We start from the raw sequence: 27,573 nt of genomic DNA, 5'->3' as shown, positions 1-27,573 counted from the left end.
CTTTTTAAAACTTATTTTAATTGAAGTATAGTTGATTTACAATGTCATGTTAGTTTCAGGTGTACAGCACAGTGATTCAGTTATACATACATATATTCTTTTTCAGATTCTTTTCCCCTACAGGTTCTAATACAGTATTGTTAACTGCAGTCATAGTGCTGTACATTAAATGGGGAGATGCTGGTCAAGGGCACAAAGTTTCAGTTATGCAAGATGAATAAGTTCTGGGGATCTATTAATCTAATAAGATTTGAATGCTTTTGAGTTTTTTGAAATCTTTGGTGGTGCTCAGTAGGAACCAGAAAGAAGAAACAACCAACAGCCTGCGGTTGAATTCTGAATTCAATTCTGAATTGAAAAAGGCAGGAGGTATTTTTGTTGTTTATTTTTGCTTATTTGTAGCACATTATATATTTTTATATTTTCAAAGCATTTTATTGATCATTTCTACGTTTTTGGACTGGAGGGTGGAGATCTCTGATGTACTCCCCCTACCATGGTACTTAGAAGTCTTCAATCCATTTTGATTATGTTGCCATTATGGGGTTTCTAAGAGGTAAATTTAATGGCTCCCCAGTCCTGAAGAATGAAGTACTAATTCCTCAGCATGGCAAACAAACTTGGCTTCATCCAATCTTTCCACTTTGATGACTGACCATTCCCTTCCCTAACTGCATGTTTCAGTCATATTAGATTATTTTCTCTTTTCTCATAATGTCTGATGAGTTAATATCATGAGTTAATACTCAAGGCCCAGAAAAAAAATCATCTCCTCTCTCTAGCTTTCCATAAGGCCGATTAATTATCCTTCATCTGTGTTTCCAAGCACTATAAGTAGTGGTCTATTAAAGCATTTAATCACACTATACCCTAAGTATATAAAGACACTATATACTAAGTGTCTTTCTTTGCCACCTGACTTTAAGCCCGTCTAAAATTTGATGATCTATTCTTCATCTTTGGAATCTCATGACTTAGTATACAGTGGGTGTTCAAATATATGTAATTTGTTGAATTATAACATATCAATTCTTCACTCTCTCTGAAAGCATGTTTCTGGTGTATATTCCATCTCATTCCCTTGGGGCAGTCGATCAAAATCTGTAGAGCAACAGAGAACTTGAATATAGAGTGAATTAACTTTGATTTAATTCACACAATCAAATAGTCTCAGGTTAGGAAGACATACTAAGAGCTATGCAGTCCAATCACCCAACCATCATACTGATATTCTCTACAACTTCTTAACCTAGCAATCACCTAGAATTTGACATCTTCTGTTTGGCCTGCCTTCATCCCATGCACACGTGGTAACAGCTGGCTCCCTTTCCTAGTGCTGTATCTCCACTCTCCCTCTGAGGCCTCCGAGCTCTGCAAAGTTCAACAGTAGTGAAAAGGGATTTAGAGTCCAGTGTTTCTCAGATGTCTTCCAGCCTCCAGCCATTCCCCTTCTAAACCAGCAGATGATGGCTGAGTTCTGGCAAGGTCCCTTCTATTCATTTTCTACTGTAATTTTAAGAAAGAGAGTTTGACTAGCTCTTACTGTGCCCTTTTGCATTGATTCCTTTTGTACTCTAGGAGATACCCTCCTGGCAGGACTTCACACGTTGGGAATAATATTATTCTTTCCTACAAAGGAAAATGATGTTTGCCTCAAATTCATCTCTCTCCAACATGTCTGCTTTGGAAACCAAAAGAAGTGAGGGTGTAATGCCCAGCACAAAAACAGACATTTGCCACTCATGGTCACACACCATCAATTCAGCCAAATAACTTAATTCTCCAAATGCATAACACCTCTTACATTTGGACAGCTGTCACCAAACAGACATGGGCTCAGAGACCTTCCCAGACAAATCCTGTAGCAAAGCCATGTGGGGGAAGACGTGAGCCTGTTTGGAGAACCGAGGTTTTCATCTCGGGGGATTTCACTCAACTTTCAGAGGACACTGTCTACATGTGCTGCTCTATGTCTTTATTTGTTTATGTGGTTCCTGGGCATATAGAAGACAGGAAAGAATTATGCTGGAAAGGACGGAGCTGTGATGCAGTAGAAAAAAGAGCTAGGTGTCAGAAATAAAATGGGAAGTGTAAACAGACCTGAAATAAACAGTTTAGTATAAGTCTATTGTTGTATCATCCCACAGACATGTAAAATGCAATCTCCAAATTGAAATGGATGCACACACTGGGTTCTCACCCTCCAAGTTCCCATACCAAAAATTCCAAAGCAAAATCTTTGAGAAAATATAAAATTAAGTCTCTAATCTAGACTGCAGCTATAAAGTTATAAGTAAAAGCCAGAGACAGAGTCTAAAGAAATGGTGTTCCTCCAGCTACATTCACTTTTCCATGGCCCTTAATGTCATTGAATACCAGCTCTGCACTAAGAAGCTGTGGAGATTGGCACAAGTTATACCATCTCTGCCTCTCAGTTTCCTTATTTGTTAAATGGGGGTAATAAAACCTATGTGATAAACTTTAGATGAACCAATATTTCCAAATATAAGTCCAAAGGATTGGACTATTCAAGCCCATCCCAAGAGAGACTGGGGAATTACAAAATCTATTTTTTATCACTTATTCCATTGTTCCATTCCAAGAATTAGTAATATAGCATATGTGAAGATTCCCCTGGGATGAGAGCAAAGATAAGAAAATTAAAAATAAAAATGAAGCATCAAGTAATAAGAAGAAGCCACTTCCCCAGAAACCGTGTGCAGTCTTGTCCATTGCCTAATTGTTTGCCAAAGCCAGAGGCCACTCAAGGGGAAAAGTGGTCGTGTGTGGCAGTGAGGAGAACGGACTGTTGTCGAGGACTGGCCTCCCCAGCAAGCAGAAGCCTCATTCCCAGCCATCTGAAAAGGAAAACCATACCACGGGAAAGCCCAGAGAAACTATTGGTCTCCTCTGTGCCACTGACTTCTGTTTCCTCTCTCTTTGGACTACATATGGAGTCACTATTCCAATTCTGCTAACTTAAATCTATCCTGCCATTTGTGAAGGACAAAGTCCGGCATGGGGAAGTCAGCTTTCTCACTGAATTCTCTCTCAGTTTGGGGATTAGGAATTATTATACCCGATTCGCAGATAAAGAAACTGAGACTCAAGGAAAAATTACTGATCAATGCCACATAGTTAATAAAAGGAGGAGCTGAGTGTCTTTGTGGTAGCCAAGTAAAGGCTTTGGGTTCTTTTCTCATCCCCATTTAAATAGTCATTGTGGTTATTTATTATATCTGCTCATAAGGTGAACCTGAGTCTGATATTCTTCAAGCTCATTTCTCTTCATGAAAAGTAGCATCAGGGGTTCAGCAGCACAGTTATGAATCTCCATTTACAGATGGAAATCAATGAATCTTAGATATTCAAGGTCATTGAAGATTCAAGGGAGAACAGGAATGGAAATATCTAGCCAAAACTCCAAACTGAAATGTACTCCTTTTGATAAATCTCAAATTACTAGCTATAAGATGCTTGGTAAGTTAACCTCTCTGAGCCCTTACTCTTAATCTGCACAATGGGAATAATAATGCTAATCTTACACAGTGTTATGATGAGAATAATCAGTAGTGATTATTATTGAGTTTTACCTTGGGCCAGACATTATCTAAGTGCTTCTTATATTTTCCACCTATAGCTAAATGCAAGATTCTACCTCCAGGATGAAGGAGTAAGTTTCAATAGACTGACGCTCCTACAGAAAACAGCTATAAACTTGGGACAAAGTACCCCCTAAGACAACCACCTTAAGGGTCTAGAGTGTGAACAAAGGCAAAAGATTTTGGAGGAGAGTCAAAACCTGAAGATGCAATCATCATAAAGTGAGTTTCCCATTGGGGATAGGGGCTTTGACCTGATGGCAGACTCCAGTCATAATTTAGGGAATCTAAAACCATAGAAAACCCAATTTTCTGGCCTAAGGAACAAAGGGATGGAACCTGGAGCAACTATGGCTGCTGAAGACTGAGGAGGCAATCTCAAAATAAGGAAAGAATCAGAGAAGAATAACACTAAATTCTGTGTACAGATTCTGCCCCAAGTCTCAGGCTGATGCCTGAACCACATATGCATGGGCTATAAATAGCCCAGCTAAATATAAAATATTAAAACTGAGATTTGAGTTGCCACCCACCTAACCAAATTAATGCAGGTTATACACATTAATATTCTTTAGAGAAATATAACTGAATTCACAACATTCACAATGTCCAGAACACAACTCCAAACTAGTCAACATATACACAATAAAGAAAATGTGACCCATTCTCAAAAAAAAAAAAAAAAAAAGACAGTCAACGGAGGCCACCACTGAGATGTCTCAAGTATTAAAATTATCAGGGCTTCCCTGGTGGCACAGTGGTTAAGAATCCACCTGCCAAGGCAGGGGACACAGGTTTGAGCCCTGGTCTGGGAAGATCCCACATGCCGTGGAGCAACTAAGCCTGTGCGTCACAACTACTGAGCCTGCGCTCTAGAGCCCACGAGCCACAACTACTGAAGCCCACGTGCCTAGAGCCCATGCTCCACAACAAGAGAAGCCACCACAATGAGAAGCCCGTGCGCCACAACAAAGAGTAACCCCTGCGCATCGCAACTAGAGAAAGCCCGCACGCAGCAACAAAGACCCAACACAGCCAAAAATAATAAGTAAATAAAAATAAATAAATTTTAAAAATAAAAAATAAAATTATCAGACAAGGACTTTAAAACGGTATAAATATGCTCCACAGGTAAAGGAAAATATGCTCATAATGAATGAAAAGATAGGATAACTCAGAGAAATTGAAAATATGAAAAAGGATCAGTTGGAAAGTTTAGAACTAAAAACATGGTATCTGAAATTAGAATTTATTGGATGGGGTTAATAACAGAATGGAGATGACATAGAAAAGAGTCAGTAAAAGTAAACTTGAAGATAGATCAATAGAGATTACCTAAAATGAAGAAAAGACAGAAAAAATACTGGAAAAAATGTACAGGGACTTTTGGGGGATGGGAATCAAAAGATCTAATATATGGATTTTTAGAGTTGCTGAAACAAAGAGTAGAAAAAATAATTTGAAGAAATAGTGGCTGAAAACTTCCCAAATTTGGTGAAACACATAAATTTACAGAATCAAGGAGGTCAGCAAACAAAACATATATGAAGAAAACCATGCCTAGGCCTATCATAATCAGACTGCTGAAAATCTATAACTAAATTCTGGGAGCAATGTCTGTCTAGAGCTCATCTCTGTGTAGGAGTGTTAGCCTTTCAAGACCCTACTGTCCGTTTCATCAGAGAAATAGCTTGTCTCAAATATTTTTACTTCTCATTACTCTACACAGCCACCTTAGATGCAATAATTTTTCCCATTTTACAGATGGAGGAACTGAGATATACATAAATGACGCTGACTGCCTGGTATCATATATAAAATAGGTGGTGGGAGCAAGGCTTGCGCCTGGCTCTAACTTCAAAATCCATACAATTAACCATCCTGATTGGCTCCAGCGTGAGAGAAGTTAATAGCTGTGAAAGTATCAAGACAGTGTCTTGTGCTCAAAAATTACTAATTACAATCCTCCCTTTATTCCTTGTTTCTTGGTGGCCTTTGTTGTTAACACCCTCAATCAATCAATAGTTACTTATTCATAATCTAATATTTATTTATTCATAATCTAACTATTCATAAGTACCATATTAGTTTCCTATGGATGCTGTAACAAACTGGGTGGCTTAACACAACAAAAATGTATTATCTCACAGTTCTGGAGGCCAGAAGTCTGAAATCAAGGTGTCGGTTGGGTCCCACTCTGATTTTTCCTTGCCCTTTCCAGTTTCTAGCAGCTCCAGGTATTCTTTGGATTGTGAATATATAACTGCAAGCTCTGCTTTTATTTTCACATGGCTTTCTCCTTGGTGTCTGTGTCTTTAATAGAGACACTTGTCTTTCTATTTAGGTCCCATATGGGTAATCCAGAATGATCTCATCTCAAGATCTTTATATTAATTACATCTGCAAAGAACTTTTTTCCAAATAAAGTAACATTATCAGGATCTGGAAGTTAGGATTTGGACATATCTTTTGAGGGGAAAGCCATTATTTAACCTGCCACAAATACCAAACCCAGTTTTGTTGTACCATAAGGTTAAAATTAGGAAGGCATGTGAATCATTGCCACTTCTTAAAAATGCTCACAATCAAATGTGGAAATAAGACATTCATAAAAAATAATCATATAAATTTTTTAAATATAAAAACTTAAAAAAAAACTTTTAAAGTAATTCTAGGCACACTGCTAGGTACACATGGGTTTTCCATCTACAGGGCCATGTTGGGTAGATATTACCTCCACCTCATAAATGAGATACTTAAGAGCCAAGGAGATGATGTGCATATCCCAGGTCATTCCTTCAGTATCATGTAGTGGTTACAGGCACTTCAGGTCTCATCTTCCTTTAAGAAGAAGATAATACCACCTCCCTCAGAGGAAATTACATCAGTGCATGGAAATCTATGAGCGCAATATACACAGTAAGTTCTCAAAGAAGAAAGCTTAAAAAAATTTTTAAGCTTTTAAGTATTTTGTACTGTGTACAAAATAGTACACAGTAAGTTCTCAAAGAAGAAAGCTTAAAAAATTTTTTTAAAGGAAGCTACTCTTGGTAAATGGTCGGTATGGGATTCAGACGATGATGTGCCTGGCCCCAAACCCATGTTCTTTTTATTTTACCACAAAATATCAAACAGAAAATCCAGGGCACTTACATTACCTATTCTCTCTGCACAGAATGCTTCCCCCAAATCCTTAATCCTTCTATGGTGGGGGGTGGGGGCAGATGCTGCTACTTTATTCTCCTTCTTCTTCATCTTCTTTTAATAAAATCTTTACTGAGCCGTAACTCATATACCATAGAACTCACTATTTAAAGTACAGAATATAATTCAGTGGTTTTTAGTATCTTCACAAAACTGTGCAATTATCACCACAATCAATTTTAGAACATTTTTCTCTCTCCCCCAAAAACCCATAGTCACTCCCCTTCTCCCCACTTCCTGCTGTCCCTAGGCAAACATTAGTCTACCTTCTGGCTCAGTCGCTTTGCCCCTTCTGAACATTTCATATAAACGGAATCAAACAATGGAAGCTTTTGTGAGCGGTCTCTTTCATTTAGCATAATGTTTTCAAGGTTCATCCATGTTGTAGCATGTATCTATATAAATAAACATAAGAGTCTTTGTACTGTCCCAGCAAAAAGCAAACTGTGAGGGACAACACGTTAGCCATGAGAAAAGTGTATGATTAAGTGGTGAGTTTATCTATTCCCTCCCTCCAAATCGGTTTTAGGAGCAACCCCTGCAGCCTCTGTCCATTCTCACCTAGAACCAAGGCACTGCAGATTGTGGGGAAGCAAAGGCCCTTGCTCAGAGGTTGCCTGGGATGGGCATGGGCTGCTTGTATGGAAATGAGACTGAGCTATGTTAGGCAACATCTGCTCATTGAAACCAGCCAATGACAGCTCACACAGCCACCAGCCTCACACAGCTTTATTCCGAGGACTGACAGCCATTGCGCGTCCCTGAAAGGCTCTCACTTGGATACGGTTGGTAGCAAACCCAATAGTTGCTCAACTCCACAAGATAATGGATCATTGGCCATTAGCATTGCTTACCTCCTACACCACATTCCAGGCTCAATCCCCTCTCTGCACATCGCCATCATCCGCAAGGTTTGTTTTCAGATGGTTTTCTTTCCTGGTTAACTGTGTAAAAAGAATGTATTTGGTCCATTTCACTCAAAAGAGAAGTCTCTTCAATGGCCCATTTTATCTTCTATGCATCTCAGGTCTATAGCCTCCTCTTATTGTAACAATTTAAAGGAGACTCCTGGAAGGATTTTATGTCAGAGAATAATATTAAGGATGTAATGTTAATGGGAAGAGTGATGTTACCAAAATGCCAGTCCCTGACTCATCCAGGTGTGGTCAGTGGGGCCCTTCACTCCTAAACTCAGTTCAGTCCAGTCCTTTAACCAAAACGCACTGGGGAGTTTTCAGGTGGTCCACTAGGAATCTCAGCCCTTCAGTTGGTTGGGGAGGAAGACCTGGCTAGACTGCAACTGGTGGATTTGGAAGAAATCACCAAATTTATCTAGGTTGGCCTAGTCTATGATTAGGTTTGTTTTTTTCTTCTGCCTCATATTCCATTTCCAAGTCAGAGCTAGCACCTTCAGTCTGGTTGCCACCATCAATACCTGAGTCCTATTCTTTTTTGGTCAGTAGTTCTCATTATTGTCGGTACTTGTCCATTACAATTACGTGGGGAGTTTTCCAAAACTGTTAATGCCCAGGCCAATGAAGTCATCATCTCTGTTTATGGAGACCAGGCATCTGATATTTCTAAAGCTCCCTTGGTGATTCCAATGTGCAGCCAAAGTAAAGAACCATGTTTAGCCTCAGATGAGGTCAGATGACATTAAGAAGGAACCATTCTCCTGTAACACCACTGCCAACAGCTGCCTGACTTTGAACACTAACTGATAGGGTGGTCCAAGTCTGAGTTTGTCACTCTCTTGTAGTTGGACGGGGATCAGACTGATTTCATGGTGGTGCCTCAATCTTCCATCATGCCATATCTTAGTTTACTTCTCCTTGCTGTTGACCCAGTTTCTGAATACCTAATCATGTCTAAGTGTTCTAGACAGGCTGAGGTTGAACTCGTGGCTAAAGCTGAGTCTATGGCATTAAGTAGGGTCACTGGGAGGACTAGAGCATGGCCAATGAAGCTGGAGGCCCAATCTCTTGAATGAAATAAAAATTGGGCCGAGCCCTATATGCCAGAAGTGTTGCTTTTCAGACCATGTGGGCATTGAAAAATCGCCTGGGACTCTGAATTTGATGCCTGGTGACTGATTACCAGCAACTTATGTAAAGACAGTCTTCTGCAGTGGCTTATTGTATTGAGTTCTTCCAGAAGTTAATGTCAGCTCCATTCTGTTATTGGTAAGCCCATTCCAGGTTGAAAGAAATGTACTGGTTGTAATAAAGATATACAAACAGAGAGCAAAGAATAAAATCAGCTTCTGAGATTTCTTTTGATGTCGTAGGATGATGGTAGGAAATTGGGACTGGCACTGATAAAACTAACTTGGCACAGAGATGGGAACTAAACAATGTAGACAAAGTCCAGGGCTATCTGACTCTCTCAACACTAATTCTTGGAAGCATCTGTAAAGGATGGGGGAAGCGATCACTTAGGCCATGGTAACAAGAAGTTCAGTCACCTGGGGAATATTTAGGAGTCTGACAAGTTGTGGTTATAGAATGGGGAGATCTGCCCATTGTGGGTGAAAGTAGCAAGAGTAAACAGGGCTCTGGAGAGTTATGCTGGCTTTGAGCTTGAGGCTAAAGGTGAGTCTAGTGCATTTAGCAGTATCACTGGGAGGTCGATCAAGCTAGAAGCCCTGTCTCTTCAATGGAATAAACATTGAATGAAACTTTATATTCCAGAAGTTCTGCCTTCGACACTCTGTGGGCATCCAAGGATCTGCTGGAACTCTCAGTCCAGTGACGGTTGTCTGACTGCCACCAACAGAGCCTGGGAAGGAGCAGGGATGGTGGAGGCAGCCAGAGGCCCAGCTATTGTGTTGGCTCTATTTTCTGAGAATATGAATTTATTTTGATCCCTACTGGTCTGGGGGTGGAGACTATTAACAAACTCTGTGCCCCTGAGGAAGTCTGCTCTGTAACTGGGGATGGTTCAGCCAGTTCCCTCCCAGGTGGGAGGCCTTTGAGACACAAAATTTGGAATTTCAGGAAAGGCAGAAGTAGGGCTGACCAAAGATGGGGAGCCAGAGATAGCCAGCTCCTTCTCAGTGCGCGTGGGGTTACCCTTGTGGCCCCTCTCTTCCCTTCTTTCCCTGCTCCCTTCTATATTCAAATTCCAGCTAACAGCTAGACACCACAGGGGTGAGAGCACTCTTTAAAGGCAAAAGTAAAGACCTCATTAAATTGGGGAATGCAGAGAATAGAATGAATAGGAATGAAACACTTTCAGCTACCCCTCGGGAGGCCCCAGCAGAATAGCTTCTCAGTGGACAGCATTAGCACCAAGCTAATTCCTTAATGGACTGCATCTCTACAGTGCTCCCAGAGGCCCAGCAGCACTGATGGGGGTGGAAGAATTTACACCCAGCCCTCCCCCGTCCCCACATTCAGCCTCAGACACAAAGCCCCAGGGCGGTAGGTGATGAAACACAAGCCAGGTTGGGGAAGATCTGGAGAATTTGGCTTCAAACCCACCCTTCCAACCACTCACATGCTCTCCCACAGAGCTGCCTGGAATCCTCCCAACAGGCCTGGCTTTTTGAGGTGTTAGAATGTAAAAAGTGAAAGTGAGGAATGGTAAAAAATTTAAATAATTTCAGTTGTCCTGGTGACCTGGGAATCCAGGATGAAGGAAAACCTCTGCTTGGGCCAGAAGTGCTCTCCATGTAAAGAAAATGAGCTCTTTTATGTGACTTGGTGATGCTGAAATCTGGAGCCCCATGAAACCCAGTAAAGGCGTCAGTAAATGCATCAGGATATCAGTAAAGGCAGCTCAATGGAGTGGGAAGCAATGGGATTCAGAGTCAGGGAATCCTGACTTCATTCTTAAATTGCTGTATGATATTGTTTAGCCTCCCTAGGGTTTAATAATTTTGTTATTTGTAAGTTGGGGATAATAAATACCTATCTCATAGGGTGGGCTGTAAAGATTGAATGAAATAAAATATATGAATAAGATCAACTGTTTACTCCAATGAAGAGCAGACATCATCACATGTCTGTGGTATTGTAGGTAGCCCAGGAGACCTTCCTGATAATGATATTAATAATAGACATTAAAGACAAGACAACAGGCCCAAAATGGAGTCACTTGTGCTAAGTTCCATGTCACCAAACTGAGATTCAACAAATGTTTCAGCTCTCCCAGAAGTGGAATCTTTTCTGTTTTTGTTTTTGTTTTTTTGGCTGTGCCGCATGGCTTGTGGGATCTTTTAGTTTCCCAGCCAGGGATCGAACCCGTGCCCTCTGTAATGGAAGCACAGAGTCTTAACCACTGGACTGCCAGGGAAGTCCCCAGAAGTGGAATCTTAAACCAACCACTCAGAAATAACTTGATGAGAATTAATTAGGTAATCGTCCGATAAACCCCTGCCATTCCCTAGTAACCTTGCAATAACCAATTGGCTTTTTGCCTTATCCAACTTCCTTGTTCCTTCTGCCTATAAAATCTCTTTCCTTATGCAGCTCTTTGGAGCTCCTTTCCATCTGCTAGATTGGATGCTGTCCAATTCATGAATCATTGAATAAAGCCAATAAGATCTTTAAAATTTACTCAGATTAAATTTTGTTAACATAAATAAAAATTTTAAGCATTTACTATATGTCAGGCACTGTGCTCTAAATTTGCATGCATCAGCATATTTATTCCTCTTAATGATGTAGTGGGTCAAGTATTCTTCTTATGCCCATTTTACATGCCAGAAAACAAAGTTTCCAAATATATAAGTAATTTGCTCAAGACCACATACCTAGGAAGGAGCAGAATTGGGACTTGAACCTACTACGTGCCAAGCACCACTGGGCCACATTGCCACCCAGCAAAACAGAGAAGCCAGTTGCCCCAAGGTTTGCCATGCCCACTTGGGAAATAGAAAACTGCCACAACTGCACAAGGAGTAGATGGTGTTGAGGACTGGAATTACCCCAATATTCTCAGGGTGCAGTTCACCTACTTAATGTTTGGTATATGTGCTAAATGATATTTTCGTTTTGTTGTTGTATTTTTGTTAAATATATCTGTGGTGGGTAGACTTCTAAGCTGGCATGCAATGATCCCCATCACCTGGTGTTACACCCTAGTGAACCCTTCCCCCTGAGTGTAGGCTGGATCTAGTGACTTTACCTTTAATGAACAAAACAGCAACAGTGATGGAAAGTTACTATTGGTTTTCTATCACTGCACGTATTAGCTTGGGCTGCATAACAAAATACCACAGATGAGGGGGCTTAAACAACAGACATTTATTTTTCCACTGTTCTGGAGCCTAGAAGTCCCAGATCAAGGTTCCAGCCAATTCGGTTTCTGGTGAGAGCTCTCTTTCTGGCCTGTAGACAGCCGCCTTCTTACTGCATCCTTACGTGGGCTTTCCTTGGTGAGTGTGTATGGAAAGAGTGAGCGAGCTTTCTATTGGATCAGTCACCTTATGACTTCATTTAACCTTAATTACCTCCTTATTGTTCTTATCTCCAAATACAGTCACACTGGGGGTTAGGGCTTTAACATGTGAATTTGAGGGTAGAAGGAGACACAATTCAGTCTATAACACTGCATAACAAATCACCACAGAGAAGCTGAAAACAATACGCATTTATTATCTCACTCTTTCTGTGGTCCAGGAATCTGGGTATAGGTTACCTGGGTTCTCTGCTCTAAGTGTCACGAATGTGAAATCAAGGTGTGGGCCAGGCTGAGTCCTTGTCTACAGATTCTGGAGGAAAATCTACTTCCAAGCCCATTCTTGCTGTTTGCAGAATTCAGCTCTTGCAGTTGAAGCACTGAGGTTCCTGTTCCCTTGCTGGCTGTCATCTGTGGGCTGCTCTCAGCTACTGGGGCCACCTGCATTCCTTGCCACATGGCCCCTTTCATCTTCAAGTCAGCAAGAGCATGTCTAACCCTTCCTGTGCTTTGAATCTCTGACTTCCCTCATCTCTGACCTTGAGACGCAGACTCATTAAATACACATGTGGTAGCTACCCTTCGAAAGGCCTCATGTGATTAGGTCAGTTCCACCCAGATAATCTCCCTATCTTTAGGTCAACTGATCTGAGACTTTAATTACATTTGCAAAATCCTTTTGGCCATATGATGTAATAGAATCATGGGAGTGCCAGCTCATCATATTCACACTCCTGGGTCATACAGGATGTGTACACCAGGGGAACATCTTAGAATGTTGTATCCCATGGTCACTTCCAAGATTAGGTTACAAAACACTGTGACTTCTGTTTTGCTCGCACTTTTTTTCTCAAGCTCTTTTCTCTTCTTCCTCTGCTGAAGCAAGTTGCCCTGCTGTGGGCTGCCCTGTGGAGAGACTCATGTGGCAGAAGCTGAGGGCAGGCTCAGTCCCACAGCCCATGAAGAAGTGAATCCCACCAACAACCAGGTGAGTGAGCTTGGAAGAGGACTCCCTCCCCGCCAGCCGACCCTTATGGTGAAGCCCTGGCCACAACTTGATTGTAGCTGATTGAGAGACCCTCAGCCAGAGGACCCACCTAAGCCACACCCCGATTCCTAAGTGCTGCTATTTTAAGCTGTTAAGTTTTGGGGGCAATTTCTTACACAGCAGTGTATAACTAATACAAGATCTCTTAGCAAAAGCAATGTGATAAGAGTGTATGACTTCTATGTGGGTTATTTCCAAGAGGTTGAATGAGGAAAGACAAGTGATTGGTTCCCAATAAAATGTAATTCATGTGAGTTATATATGAAGGTGCTTGGCTTACCATAATGGCTGGTTTATGATAATAGGGATTTGTGATAAAACGTAGGAAGGGTCCTCTTTGAGAGGTGAATTTCCCTGCTCACTTGACATGTGGTCCTTTCTGTTTAAACAAGGCAGTAAATCTTTTCCACATCTCATGAGCTACCATAGGGCCACACAGAAAGCAGTCAGGATTTTCCAGTCTCTAAATGGTATAATTCATTAGCAGTTGGTACCTGGGTACCATCTGGCATCTTGTGATTGTGCCCAGAACTAACATCTTCATGTTGGCAAGAAATACACCAAGATGCACCTTTCCCTGGGAGAAAGAAAAAAATTGTCCAGATTTGGTTCCTTCATGAAAGATAAGAGTACAATGGTCTGCCCACCTCTAACATTTGCAAGGGCCAAGGGCAAGAGTAAAAACACAAGGCCCATATACCATATGCTAAATAGTTAACAAAATGAAAACCTAAATAAAATATGTTCTAGCCTGCTTCCTTGATAAATATACCTTCACAACAACCTAGGAGGCCAAGTTCTCTTGCAGAGTTCTCAAACCCATTCCATGTATGGGGAAAGCCACCTCTGAGCCCTTGGCCCACTCTCAGCTCTGTTCTACACCACATCCTCTTGTACAAGCCTGTGTATACCCTAGACTGCACGTCCAATCCTGTCCACACTCTGCCGCAAACAGCCCTGAGGCCTAGGAAGGCACGTACCAGCATAACCCACCATCTGGAAGACAGACACAGGAAGACCCCCGAACACGTCCTGAAAGTGGGCATGGGGCCACTTGAACAGGGAGTTGCAGGATTCTGATGAGCAGATTGCGGTCTAGGAGGGCACTGCCTCTGGATATGTACGTTCCTTGGCATGACAATTTTTCATAACGTGTGTGGGTGGTGTGGGGAGGGGGACATAGACAGAGAGGAACCAGGGTGGGGCCTCCAAAGCACAGGGATCCTTCTTGCCCAGCTCCGAGAGCAATGCTGCAGCCCTCTTCCTATGGCCTGAAGGGGGGTGAGCTGCATGAGAGAAGGGGAATGAAAAGGCCATCAGCTGGGCCTTAATGGAGCCACTGCACTGGAATCCACACTGATGGGATTGCAGAGTGAAGGGTGGCTACAGACTAAGAGAGAAAACCTAGCCGACTGGGTCGATTCTCCAGTGTGGGTGTGTCAATAACAGAAGTGGTAGCTCAGCCCGAAGTCAGCACTGCCCGGCATGAAGTCACAATAGAAATGGAGATCCAGAGGGCATCCAGACGGGGAGGAAGGCCCCACTGTCAGGGAGACAGCCTCAGTCACTGATCGAGGAAGAGGAGCTGGAAGGGGGGCCAAGTTCTCCTCTCAATCCAGACACTGAGGTGCCCATCAAGATGGATGAGTTTGCAGTTACCCGGTTGGGGTCACCGGGACAAAACCAGACTAGCAGCAAAATGATGTGGTACAGCGTCCAGTGTCTCAGTTAACGGCTTGCTGAATCACCCAGCTCACCCGCGCTAGGAACCTTCAAGGTGCCAAGTGAAATGCACTTTCCCGGTGAACATTTTCCAAACCCTTCTCCAGGAGAACCAGCCACCTTCCCTGTCCTGCCTTCTAGATACATTACCCGCACCTGCAAGGCAACAGAGACAGCGAGAGAGGCCAGGCAGCTGGGTACTCAAGCATGTAGACATTTGAATCACAAAGATCTGGGTTCCAGTCACCATTCCTCCATAGTATTGTGAACCTCTCTCAGCATCTGTGTCCTCATCCTTAACCAAAGAAGACATTAGTGCCCATTTCATAGGATTGTTACAAGATTTAAAGGAGGTAACAGGCATTAAGTGTTGAGCCTGGTGCCTGGAATACAGTAAGAGCTCAATAAACACTGGTAATTATTGCATTAGAGTTAGCTGTTCACAAAACTGTCTTCCCTCCTAAATTATGATCTCCTTAAGGCTAATGGCAGTATCTTATATCTCCAGAATCTGTCACAGTGCCTTGTTAAAAAAAAAAAGAAAAGAAAGAAAGAAACTCATTTAGGGCCCACTCTATGCCAAACACTGTGTGAGGCCAATAATAAGCCATGGCTAAGTATGGATTTGCAGAATCAAATAAAGAAGTCAAGAGATTTTAACTTATAATTAAGAATTTCCCAACTCTAAGTTAAGCCCATAAAGTATCTATAACTAATCTTGAATCTTCCTTATTTGAATGTTCATTTCCCCGCCACCCTCCCTTTCTTAACCCCTTAGGGGAAAGCAAAAAAATTTTTTTCTTTGTTTTCAAACAACCTGCTATATTGGGTGGATCTACAAGAAAAGACTCTGCCATCCCCTCAGACGTCTCCAGTTTCTCTGATCCCACGTGGGAAAAACTGTCTGTTATCTGTCCTTTGGTTGTTTTACTAGCAAAATAGCTCAGATGCAGATTCCCAGTGGGTGTGAAATCATTTCTTCTCAAGAGGCAGTGCTAAGCAGAAACATATTTATAAGAGTCACAATACATATTCACCACGTAGCTTCCAGCAGCGTTGCCTGTGTGGAAAGTATCTCTACTGATTACCGGTAAACCGCAGCCAGAATAGATTTCCACATTTCATTTATAAGCGTTAATGGAGAAGGTTGAAAAAGAAAAGACTGAAGGAGAAATAATGCATTGTGTTACCTGTCTCCTCCATTTGATTTGGCTAGAATGCTTTCTCCATTAGACCAGGCTGATTTCACCATTGGATCCCAAGTTCGAGGATGAGAAGAATGCCTGCCACAGAGTAAGAATTTGGTAAGTATTTGTTGCATGAATGAATGAATGAATGAATGAGTAAACAAGTGAATGAATAAATCCTGCCCTGGGTATTTTTACTACACCTGGCGCCTTTGCTGATACCTGATCCATAGTAGTATGATCTGCTCAGACCTTTCACGGGCTTTGTTCTGATGGATTTTGAAAACATGCCCTTTTAGAATCTGAATTCATTTTCAAAATGCTAAACAGAGACTATCAGCTCCTATAGCAAGATGAGAGGATGACAAGTCTGAGCTGGCCTGCAGACATGGTGGAGTATTAATATCCTGTGATCTGTTTGCCCTGTTGGCTAGAGGTTCCTGCCTGAGTGTTTTGGGCAGCATGTGTATTGAATATTGCGCCTTTAACTTCTGGGACACGTGGAGTTCCACTTAGATAGCCTGGAGGGTTTTCTTATGGAACAGCTCCTTGGTCCCCCTTTCCTACCATGAATTCTACATCCCCCTAATTTAGCTCTTCTCATCCCCCGCTGTGTGTAACAAAGGACCTGAGAATACGTGAGGAAAATTAGAAGTAGCAAAATCTGAAAATCATCAGGTCTAGAAGGAAGTCGACAAAGATGTATTCCAAGGATTTAAGAATAAGGTTTTGACCTTGGGTGGGGGGCATCTGCCTCCTATCAGGAAGAAATGAAATCCTCTGAGAAAGAAAGCAAATCAGTGGGTGCCCATGATGACAAGGCACTTGCCAGGCTGGAGGGGAAGAAGGAAATTCAGGCAGAGGTAAATGGAAGAAAAACTAGTGAAGAAGTGAGCTCTGGTCACCCAAGGGATCTACAATGCTGCACATGGTGAGGGTGAGAATAAAACTCATCTCCAGGAAGCTCATCCTCTTTCAACTCCCAGTCCCAGCTTGGAGTAACAAGAGTAGATGTCAGGGTGGACAACAGAGGAGAGCTGGACACAAAATCATCTTCAAGGATCAGTGATTGGACAAACAGATGGCCAACAGGCACACGAAAGGATGCTCAACATCACCAATCTTCAGGGAAATGCAAATCAACCACTATGAGATATCCCCTCCCACCTGTTAGGATGGCTGTCCTCAAGAAGGCAAGAGGTACCACATGTCGGTGAGAATGTGGAGAAAAGGGAACCCTTGTGCACTGTTGGTGGGCATGTAAAATGGTGCAGCCACCATGGAAAACAGTATGGAGGTTCCTCAAAAAATTAAAAAGAGAGCTACCAGCCATCCCACTTCTGGGTATGCATCCAAAGGAGATGAAATCCCTATGCCAAAGAGATATCTGCACTCACATGTTCACTGCAGCATTATTCACAATAGCCAAGATATGAAAATGACCTAAGTGTCTGCTAATGGATGAATGGATAAAGATGTAGTATATTTATACAATGGAATATTGCTCAGCCCTGAGAAAGAAGGAAGTGCTGCCATTTTTCATAACTTGGGTGGAACTTGAGGGCATTACGCTAAGTAAAATAAGCCAGACAAAGACAAATACTGCATGGTATCATTTATATGTGGAATCTTAAAAAAAAAAAAGTCAAACTCATAACAACGGAGATTAGAAAAGTGGTTGCCAAGAGCTGGGGATGGGGGAAGTGGGGAGAAGCTGGTAAAAAGGTACAAACTTCTAGCTATAAAATGAATAAGGTCTGAGGATCTAATGTATAACCTGGTGACTACAGTTGATAACACTGTATTGTATAAATGAAATTTGCTAAGAGAACAGAACTTAAATATTCTCACACACACACACAAAAGATAAATATGTGATGTGATGGATGTGTTCATTAACTAGGTCAGGGGAATCCTTTCAAAATGTACATGTATATCAAATCACCATGTTGTACAAATATACTTCAATTAAGCTGAAATGAAAAAAAAAAGAACCAAAGATCTTTTCAGGTGGACATGTTTCCTGGGATTGGCATTATTCTTTGTTTTATGGTGATGTCACTATCACCATTGTTTGTCTTCAAACAGGTTTCTTGCTGTGAGGCAGGAGAAAGAGTAAAGACAGTTCATTCCAGATGTCTCTCCTTAAACTTGAACCACCTGGGGACCAGCATGAATAGATATTTAAACAGACTTTGAAAATATAGTCATTTAAACAATGTGGTACATTGGTTCAACTAAACATAACATATGGCTTCAATTATACTCCATTATATGTGAGAATTTACTATATAATAAAGAAGGGAAAAAATAAGATTACTGAATAAATCATATTGGGACAAATGATTAGCCATGTGAAAAGTCTCTTCAATGTCATGCACCAAAACAAATTCTAGATAGAGCAAAGAGTTACTTTTTAATCAAAGCATAAATAATAAGAAAAGAGAAATGAATATTTATCAAGCTTCTGCAAAGAGGAGTGAGTAGATTTAGAAAAGATTAAAAAAATCACAAAGGAAAAGATGGGCAGATATGGTTACAAAAAATTTAAATCTTCTGTCCATAAAAAAAAAAATCAAACTTAAAAGGAAAACAATAAACAGGGAAACACATCTGAAGCAAATATAACAAAAAGGAGCCATGTATTTATATATTTGAATTAATAAACATCTTTAAGAAAATGTATTTATATATTTGAATTAATAAACATCTTTAAGAAAAACAAAGATGCTGATGGATGAACAGAGAAAGGGTCTAAACAGATATTTCCCCAGAGAGGAAATGCTACGGTTTAACAAACATGGAAAAATGTTCAATATTACTACTAATCAAAGCCATGCAAATAAAAACAACCACATTTCATGCTTTTCAAATTAGTTGGTCTTTTAAAATGATAATAGGTATATTAACACAAGTGTGGCAAAATGGGTATGTTCTTAACATTGCAGATCAGAGTGTAAACTGGCACAGCCTTTTTTAAGAGAGCAATCTTAAGTGTGTATCCAATGCCTTAAAATGGTCACACCCTTTGATCCAATAATTACACATTGGAATATGTAGCTTAATGAAGTCACTTGAAATACTGGTGGTGGGCTGGGGACTGGGAGGGGGTGAGTTTATGCCACAAGATTATCATCACAATAGCATATTTAATAGTGAGATAAAATTTTTTTTAATTTAAATGTTTGGTTAAATAAGCCATGCCATAATCCTAGCATGAAACATTATGGAGTCATAAAATGCAATGTTCACAAAGTCTGTATAATATCGAAAATGCTTGTGATATAATAGTTGAAAAAAAAAGATAAAAATTGCATATAGAGAATAGATATAATTATGTGAAAAACAAACTATGCATAAAAAAAGCCCCGAAGAAAAGACATTAAAATGTAAATAGTGGCTATGCATCAAATTATGGATGATTATTTTCTTTTCTGCTTTTCAGGAATTTTCTCTTTTTTCCAATAATATGAGGAAAAATGCATTTATAAACGTGCAATATTTCTATTCCCTTTGACATCTTGGGTGATTATGAATGTCAAACATTTGTTTCAGACAAAAAGCCCCTTTGGAGGGCTTTGGAATGTAATTCACATACAAGGTAATGTCCAATAAGGCATATAACATAAAACCTCTGTCTTAATGGAAGCAACCTAAGTGTCCATCAACAAATGAATGGATAAAGAAGATGTGGCACATATATACAATGGAATATTACTCAGCCATGAAAAGAAACGAAATTGAGTTATCTGTAGTGAGGTGGATGGACCTAGAGTCTGTCACACAGAGTGAAGTAAGTCAGAAAAAGAAAAATACCGTATGCTAACACATATATATGGAATCTAGAAAAAATGGTTCTGAAGAACCTAGGGGCAGGACAGGAATAAAGACACAGATGTAGAGAATAGACTTGTGAGGACACGGGGAGGGGGAAGGGTAAGCTGGGATGAAGTGAGAGAGTGGCATGGACATATATACACTACCAAATGTAAAATAGATAGCTAGTGGGAAGCAGCCACATAGCACAGGGAGATCAGCTCGGTGCTTTGTGTCCCCCTAGAGGGGTGGGATAGGGAGGGTGGGAGGGAGATGCAAGAGGGAGGAGATATGGGGATATATGTATATGTATAACTGATTCACTTTGTTATAAAGCAGAAACTAACATACCATTGTAAAGCAATTATACTCCAATAAAGATGTTAAAACAAACAAACAAACAAACAAAAACAAACCTCTGTCTTAGTTCAGGCTGATATAACAAAGCCCCACTGACTGGGTGGCTTATACACAAAAGAAATTTATTTCTCACAGTTCTAGAGGCTGGATGTCTGAGATCAGGGTGCCAGCTTTGTCGGGTTCTGATGAAGACCCTCTTCTGGGCTGCAGACTTCCTGTTGTGTCTTCACGTGGTGGAAAGAGGGGAAAAGAACTCTCTGGGGTCCCTTTTATTAGGGCACTGATCCCATTCACGAGGGCTCCACTCTCATGACCTCCTTTCCTCGCAAAGGCTCCACCTCTCCCAATACCATCACATTGATGGTACTGAAATCCTAACAAAGGTTAGGATTTCAACATATGAATTTTGGGGGGGACGCTAACATGCAATCCACTGAAACCTTTCAATGCAAAATTGAGGTAGAATCACAGTGCTGGCCCAAAAGTGATGCTCAGTAAAAAGCTGTAGAATGAGGAAATCACTGAGTGCTGATGGCTGGTACTTATGTAGCACTCACCACTGGCCTGGCACTGTTCAAGTCCCTTTATACATCTTAGCTCATTCAATCCTCCAACAACCAGGAGATAACCATAACAGAGTTCTACAAAGTTGGTGGCTTTAAACAATGGAAATTTACTCTCTCATTGTTCTGAAGGCCAGAAGTTCAAAATCAAGGTGTTGGCAGGGTTGGTTCCTTCTGGAACCATGCCTCTCTCTGACCTTCTGTGGCTCTGGATATCCTTGTGTTCCTTCCCCGATAGATGCCAATCTCTACCTCCATTGTCACATGGTTTTCCCCTCTGTGTGTGTCTCAAATCTCCCCCTCCTTTCTCTTATAAGGACATCAGTCATTGGATTTAAAGTCCACCCTAAATCTAGTCTGATCACATTTTGAGTTTCTTAATTACCTCTACAAAGACCCTACTTCCAAATCAGGCCAAATTCATAGCTATCAGAGGAGGACACAGTTCAGCCCCCAACAGTGTTTTACAGAAGAAATGGGAAAATGTCACGAATCCCTGAAAAGGAGTAAGTGGAGGTCACTTGAGAGAATTTTCTTTGTGCAGTGCAATCTAATTTTCAGTCTCCACTACTAAACTATGAGTTCCTCAAAGGCAAAGGCCTTTTTATTTTATGTCCCCAGGGCTTGGCATATTGCCTGATGACACTCAGTAAATATTTGCTGATTTGAGCTCTGACTTAGTCTGTTTTGGCTGCCATAACAAAATACCATAGACTAGGTGGCTTAAACAACAGAAATTTATTTTCTCACAGGTCTGGAGGCTGGATGTCTGAGATCAGGGTGCCAGCAATGGTCGGGTTCTGGTGAGGGTTCTCTTCCTGTCTTGCAAACGGCTACCTTTTCACTACACCCTCAAGTGGTGGGTGGTATGAAGAGACAGAAAGAGCTGAGCTCTCCTGATGTCTCTTTATAAGGGCGCTAATCCCATCAGAAGGGCCCCTCTCTCATCTGAACCTAATTATCTCCTAAAGGCCCCACCTCCAAATACCATCACTTCAACATATGAATGTGGAGGGGACACAGACACTGACTCCATACCAAGTTTATATTCAGTTGAGAGCCAGGGGTCCTTTGGGGAAGAGTACTCTGCCAGCTGTTATAAAATTTTCTTCATTTTCTTTATCCTCAATGTTAGATATGGCATGAGTACACTGTTAACAAACTAAACCTTTCTTTCTTATACACACGCAACCTCTCCTGCCTTCACCCTTCTTAAGATCACTGTAATTTATAACTATACAAGTTCAAAAGAAACAAGCATGCCAACACAGAGCCAGAGTCAGATGCACATATGGAAAGTTGCATGCAGATTCCAGAGTTCGTCATCAGTGTTGTATATAAGCCATTACGGATATAAGCCTGTTTCCCCACTGCCGGGCTCTGGGATTTGCACTATTTCTCTGCAAAATACCTTCTTTTTACTGTCTTTCTCCGTTGCTGAGACCAGACCTCCTTTTCATGGCTATTGTAAGTATGCTCCTTGCCTTGAATCCAGGAAAGCTAAGGGGAGAGAGACTGAACAGGCTATCCTCCCCTCCCGCCCCCCCGCCCCACCAACAACACTGTGCTTGAATATTAGACCAAGAAATGTTCTGACAGCCCAAAGCCACTCCTACAGGGAAGTAGCTTGAGACCTCTGGTGAGAAAGGAAGTGTTCTCCCCAGCTATCCTTGTTTGAAAACTAACCCAAGAATAATATTCTATCTGTGTACTCAAGTGGGATCTTAGAAATGGATTTTTAGGCCACATGGATTAGTCCAGCAATTTTCCAGAAGGACTAATAGTTTTACATGTTGCTTTTTCAAAGCATCCCACTGAATGAGAGATTTATATTTATATATACATTTATATTTGGATGTTTATATGTTTATTATCTGCCTCCCCACTCCAAAATGTAAGTTCTTTGGAGAAGATGGGAATTGTCTTGTTTATTGTTGACTCTCCACTGCCTAGTACCTGAGGATCCCAGTAAATAGATAACTGACAAAAGGACCCAGCTAATCTTTCCCACCACCTAGAAGTGACAGAAGAAGTTAAATGTGGTGAGTAATATGGCTAAGACACAGAGGGAAGGTTATTTAAAGGAGGTGGCATTTGGGTGGTGTGATACTGTGATTTATAATAAGAAATATATATTTGGTCTTAGTCCATGGTTCCTGGTTCACAGCTCCTAAAACCCTAGGAATTTCCTAGTGTTGAGAGTGATAAAGGTGTCTACTGTTATGTCAATGAGATGACTCTGGACCACACCTAAGGTTGAGGACTGGTTGCCAGGGGAACCAACCTGAGATTAGAGAGTTAGAACTTGCAGTCCTACCCCTGAACTCCAGGGAGGGGAAAGGGGCTGGAGATGGAGTTCAATCATCAATGGCCAGTGACTTAATCAATCATGCCCATGTAATGAAGCCTCCATAAAAACCCAAAAGGACTGGGTTCAGAGAGGTTCTGGGTTGGTGAACATGTGGATATTTGGGGAGAGTGGTGTGTTTAGAGAGGGCCTGAAGCTCCATGTCCCTTTCCCATACCTTGCCCTGTGCATCTCTTCCATCTGGCTGTTCCTGAGTTAAATTCTTTGTAATCAACTGGTAATCTAAAAGGTAAAATATTTCTCTGATTTCTGTGAACCACTCTGGCACATTAATTAAACCCGAGAAGGGGGTTGTGGGAACTTCTGATTTATAGCCAGTTGGTCAGAAGTACAGATAACAACCTGGGCTTTCGACTGGCATCTGAAGTTGTTGGAGAGGGTAAGACTGAGCCCTTAACCTGTGGAATCTGACTGTACCCGGGTTGACAGTGTCGCAATTCAGTTGAATTGTTGGACACCCAGTTGATGTGCATAGAATTGTTTGTTGGATGTATGGGAGGGACCACCCCCCAACCCCCTCCAACATTGGAATTTGGTGGACAGAACGCAAAAGAGGTGGAGTCCTGAAGAATGAAGAGGCCACCAGGGGATGATGTGGGGAACAGAGTTCTTAGCAGAAGGAACAGCAAATGCAAACGTCCCCTGAGAGAGGCCAGTTTAACATTTTCAAGGAAACCAGTGTGACCGGGCAGAGCAAAGGAGCAGCACCAGCAAGTGGGTGAGTCAAGGTCAGAGAGGCACATGGATGGCACAGGGCCTCCCGGAGCTGAGGAGCTGGGATGCTGCTCCAGTGTGGGCAGCTGTGTAGGGCTGGGAGCAGGCAGAGGTTGAGAGAGGCCTTATTTCTGCTTTAGAAGCATTAGAGTCAGTGGATCTGAACTTGTTATCAAAACTCCACCTGGTGCTAGTTTGGTACTGAGATATGCCCTCCAATTAAAGCTCACTGCATGTGCCACAGAGGCCCCCAACAGGGAAATGACAGAAAAACAATGTGCGGAGAGCACTTTCAGTTGCCTTGAGTTCCTGATGCAGGAAAGGATGCTCTGAAAAGTCTTTGCTTTAAAACTCACGGAGGCTGTTATTGTGTTCCCTCCAATTTCATATGTTGAAGCCTTAACCCCCAATGTGACTGTTTGGAGATAGGACCTTTACAGACGTAATTAAGGTTAAATGAGATCATGAAGGTGGGGCCCTAATCTAATATGACTGGTGCCCTTATAAGAAGGGGAAGAGACACCCAGGATGCCTGCACACAGAGAAAAAGCTCATGTATGGACACGGTGAGAAGACAGCCATCTGCAAGCCAAGGTGTGTATTGTACATTTTAAAAACTTAATTTTCCTGATGCCTCAGCATCCCCACAAACAGACTGTGAGCACCTGCCCAGGTGACCACATATATACCAGTGTGATAAGGCTGGTGCTTGCTACAAGTTCCCCCTCTTGCCCTCCTCTGAGTGTAACCTAGTGACGTTCAAATGCACCAATGAACCCTGTTCATGCCTTTTGCTTCTGTAACTAACTCCACTCTGATCCCCAATCAAGGTACCTCCTACAGTCCTCTCTCTCTCTCTCTCTCTCTCTCTCTCGGCTCCCTACCTGCTTGGGTGAACCTGCTCCCTGGATTCCCCTCCCATGTGTCCCCCTGTGCAGTGTGCCGTGCCTCCCCTTCTAGAACATGTTAGTGTAATAATTCCTCTAATTTCCTATGCCTCGCCAAGTATTAATTTCCATGGCTGTGTTGGAGTGATCCTTAAAGACCCCACAGGGGACTTACACCCCCATTCACACAAGGAGAAAGGCTTCAGGAGAAATCAACCCCACTGGTACCTTGACCTTGGACTTCCAGCCTCCAGAATTGTGAGAAATAAATTTCTATTATTTAAGCCGCCTAGTCTCTGGTGTTTTGTTATGGCGACACTAGCAAATGAATACAGTCTCCAATCACACACTTATCCTCACGAAACCCGCAAGTCAGCATATCTTACTTCCTCCTGGTTTGTCTGAAACTGAGGGGGTTCCCGGAACCTGGGAACTGTGGTGCTAACACCTGGAAAGACAAACCAGGATGAACTGGCCACCCTATACTACCACAACCTTCCCACATCCAGCCCCTGGGAAAGGACAGGAAAGAAAAGAGAAAAAGATGGCTTTAGAGCCCCATTTTCTATTGCTTATCATCCAGGACATAGCACTGATCCGAACCCATGGGAAACAATGCAGAACATCACCGGTACTGAAAAGGTGAAGCAGTATTTAAAGGTTCTGATAAAGAAATACTTATACAGCCTTCACCACGTATCAGGCGCTGTTCAAGTGCTCCACATACAATGACGCATGGAATCCTCACACAGCCCCATGAGGTGGTACCACTATTATTCACATTTTGCAGAGGAGGGAACTGAGGCCCAGAGATGTGCGGCCCCAGGTCATACACTGTGGCTGACACAACACTGCCTTTGGGTCCCGAGTCTCAGGCATCCCTCTTTGCCACGCTGGTCACAGTGGGCCAGTGTAATACATCAGTAAATCGAAGCAACTAAGGCAACCTGCATGAAAAGTTTCCCTGGTTTATCTTCCATGGACACCTGTGGCCATGGCCTTGATACTAGATGGTAAGAAATTTCCCAGGAGCATCAGATCTGTCTGGCCAGCCAGATTGGGTGGCATCCCAACAATCTCACAGGTTGTTAAGAGGCTAGATGAGGATAATTCATGCAGTGCCCTTAACAGAGTGCCTGGTGCAGAATACAGAGCATTCAATGAATGTTCACTGATCATAATAGCAACAGCAACAGTAATAACAGCCACCACCGCCACTACCTGCTGTTTGAATTACTGTCAGTCTCTGCATTAGCTTTAAGATTTTCTGATTTTCCAAGCAGGTGTTCAAGAGCTCAGTGATCTTCCAACTCAACACCTTGGACAAACTTCAATTGAATAAATTCAAAACACAAGGCCAGAGCGCCCTCACACCCAGACCAGCACTTGGAAGCATAAAAGCTGCCGGGTCCTTGTGATGGAAAAACTCTGCCACTGATTCTGCCCAGCCCCCAGGAGAGCAGTAACCTATCCCATCTCCCATTTCAGAGATAACACCTTAGAAGCCCCCAGTTTATTTACAGCAAACGTTCGGCTGCTGGTCCTCTCCGATGTAAGTGAATTTCAAAACACTTTAAGTTCAGGATAAAGCAGTGAAATGGGAAAATCTTTACACTCCAATAAGACATCATTACTGGCAAGCATATTGCACTTTCAATATCAGACTGAAAACCACCAGTGCATGAAAGGGAATGAGGGCATCTGGGTGGGCATCGGGCAGCTTGATAAACAGGGTCCTGCTGGGGAGGAAGAAGCTCTGGGGGACTCCAGATGAAGGACTCCCCCCGCCTTCCTGGACTGTCAGAAGTTTCCAAAGATGGCACGGTTTCCAGCCCACACCCTGCACAAAGGGTGGGGATGGGGGAAGTAGATCCTGTTTCCTTCTGGGCAGTTTTTCTAGGGTGTGTTTAGTTGTATCAGTAGAGGGGGAGCAGGTTAGGCAGGGATCATTAGCATTTAGATTGCACAACTGAGAAACTGATGAGTGAGAAGAATGGGTTGCTATGACCCATAAGAGGGGAGACCAAGAGCGGACACCAGAAGTCCCTGAAATTGATCAACTGCTCTTAAGTGGACATCTCAAGAATGGGCAACGGAAGGGAGAGAGAGAGGAAAGGAAGGAGGTAGGGAGGAAGAAAGGAGAGAAGGAAATCAGAGCAGGATGGAGGGAGGAAGGGAAAACAGGAGAAAGAAAGACAGAAAGGAAGAGAGGGAGAAAAGAAAAAGTGAAAGATATAAATTGAGAAGGAAGATAAAAGGAAGGCAGTGACAGAGGGAGGTGTTTGACTGAGGATGCCAAGCGCCAGGTAGACATTCTCCACTTCACTCTGTGAGGGAAGGACCTATTATCTTCATGTATGAGTAAGGAACTGGAACTCAGAGAATTTCAAGTTCTTTACGGTCATATGGCAGACTCAAATCCCATGCTCCTGATGCCACTGGCTCTTCCATAGTTTTCCCAGAACCAAACTTTCAAAGGCACCTGCTCGTTCAAGGCTGTTAAAAATAGCAGGAAAGCCTTGCATCTCTAGTTTTCTGCTCTATATCAGATGCTGTGCTAGACACTTTTATATAGTGTCTCACTTAATAACATTATCACCATTTTACAGATGAGGACACAGAGGCTCAGAGAAGCCTAACTGAGGCCATCCAGCTACTCTGCCAGGATTCTCACCTGCACTGTCTTAATTTAGAACCAT

The 27,573-nt window shown here is 42.2% G+C and overlaps 1 protein-coding gene across 3 annotated transcripts in view; it reads right to left on the bottom strand.

The window, feature by feature from the left end:
• Window positions 1–27,573, bottom strand: part of HS3ST4 (heparan sulfate-glucosamine 3-sulfotransferase 4) — a gene marked incomplete at its 5' end in the record, with an annotated part of 758,541 nt that overhangs the window by 488,691 nt on the left and 242,277 nt on the right. For all 3 annotated transcript variants that reach the window (XR_014236116.1, XM_082362562.1, XM_082362563.1), the window contains one exon: window positions 16,170–16,262. The remainder of the gene's footprint in view (window positions 1–16,169; window positions 16,263–27,573) is intronic.

The sequence above is a fragment of the Balaenoptera borealis genome (genome assembly GCF_965194805.1).
Source record: "Balaenoptera borealis genome assembly, chromosome: 16".
Lineage (NCBI taxonomy): Eukaryota > Metazoa > Chordata > Mammalia > Artiodactyla > Balaenopteridae > Balaenoptera > Balaenoptera borealis.
This window is presented reverse-complemented; position numbering and strand designations above follow the sequence as displayed.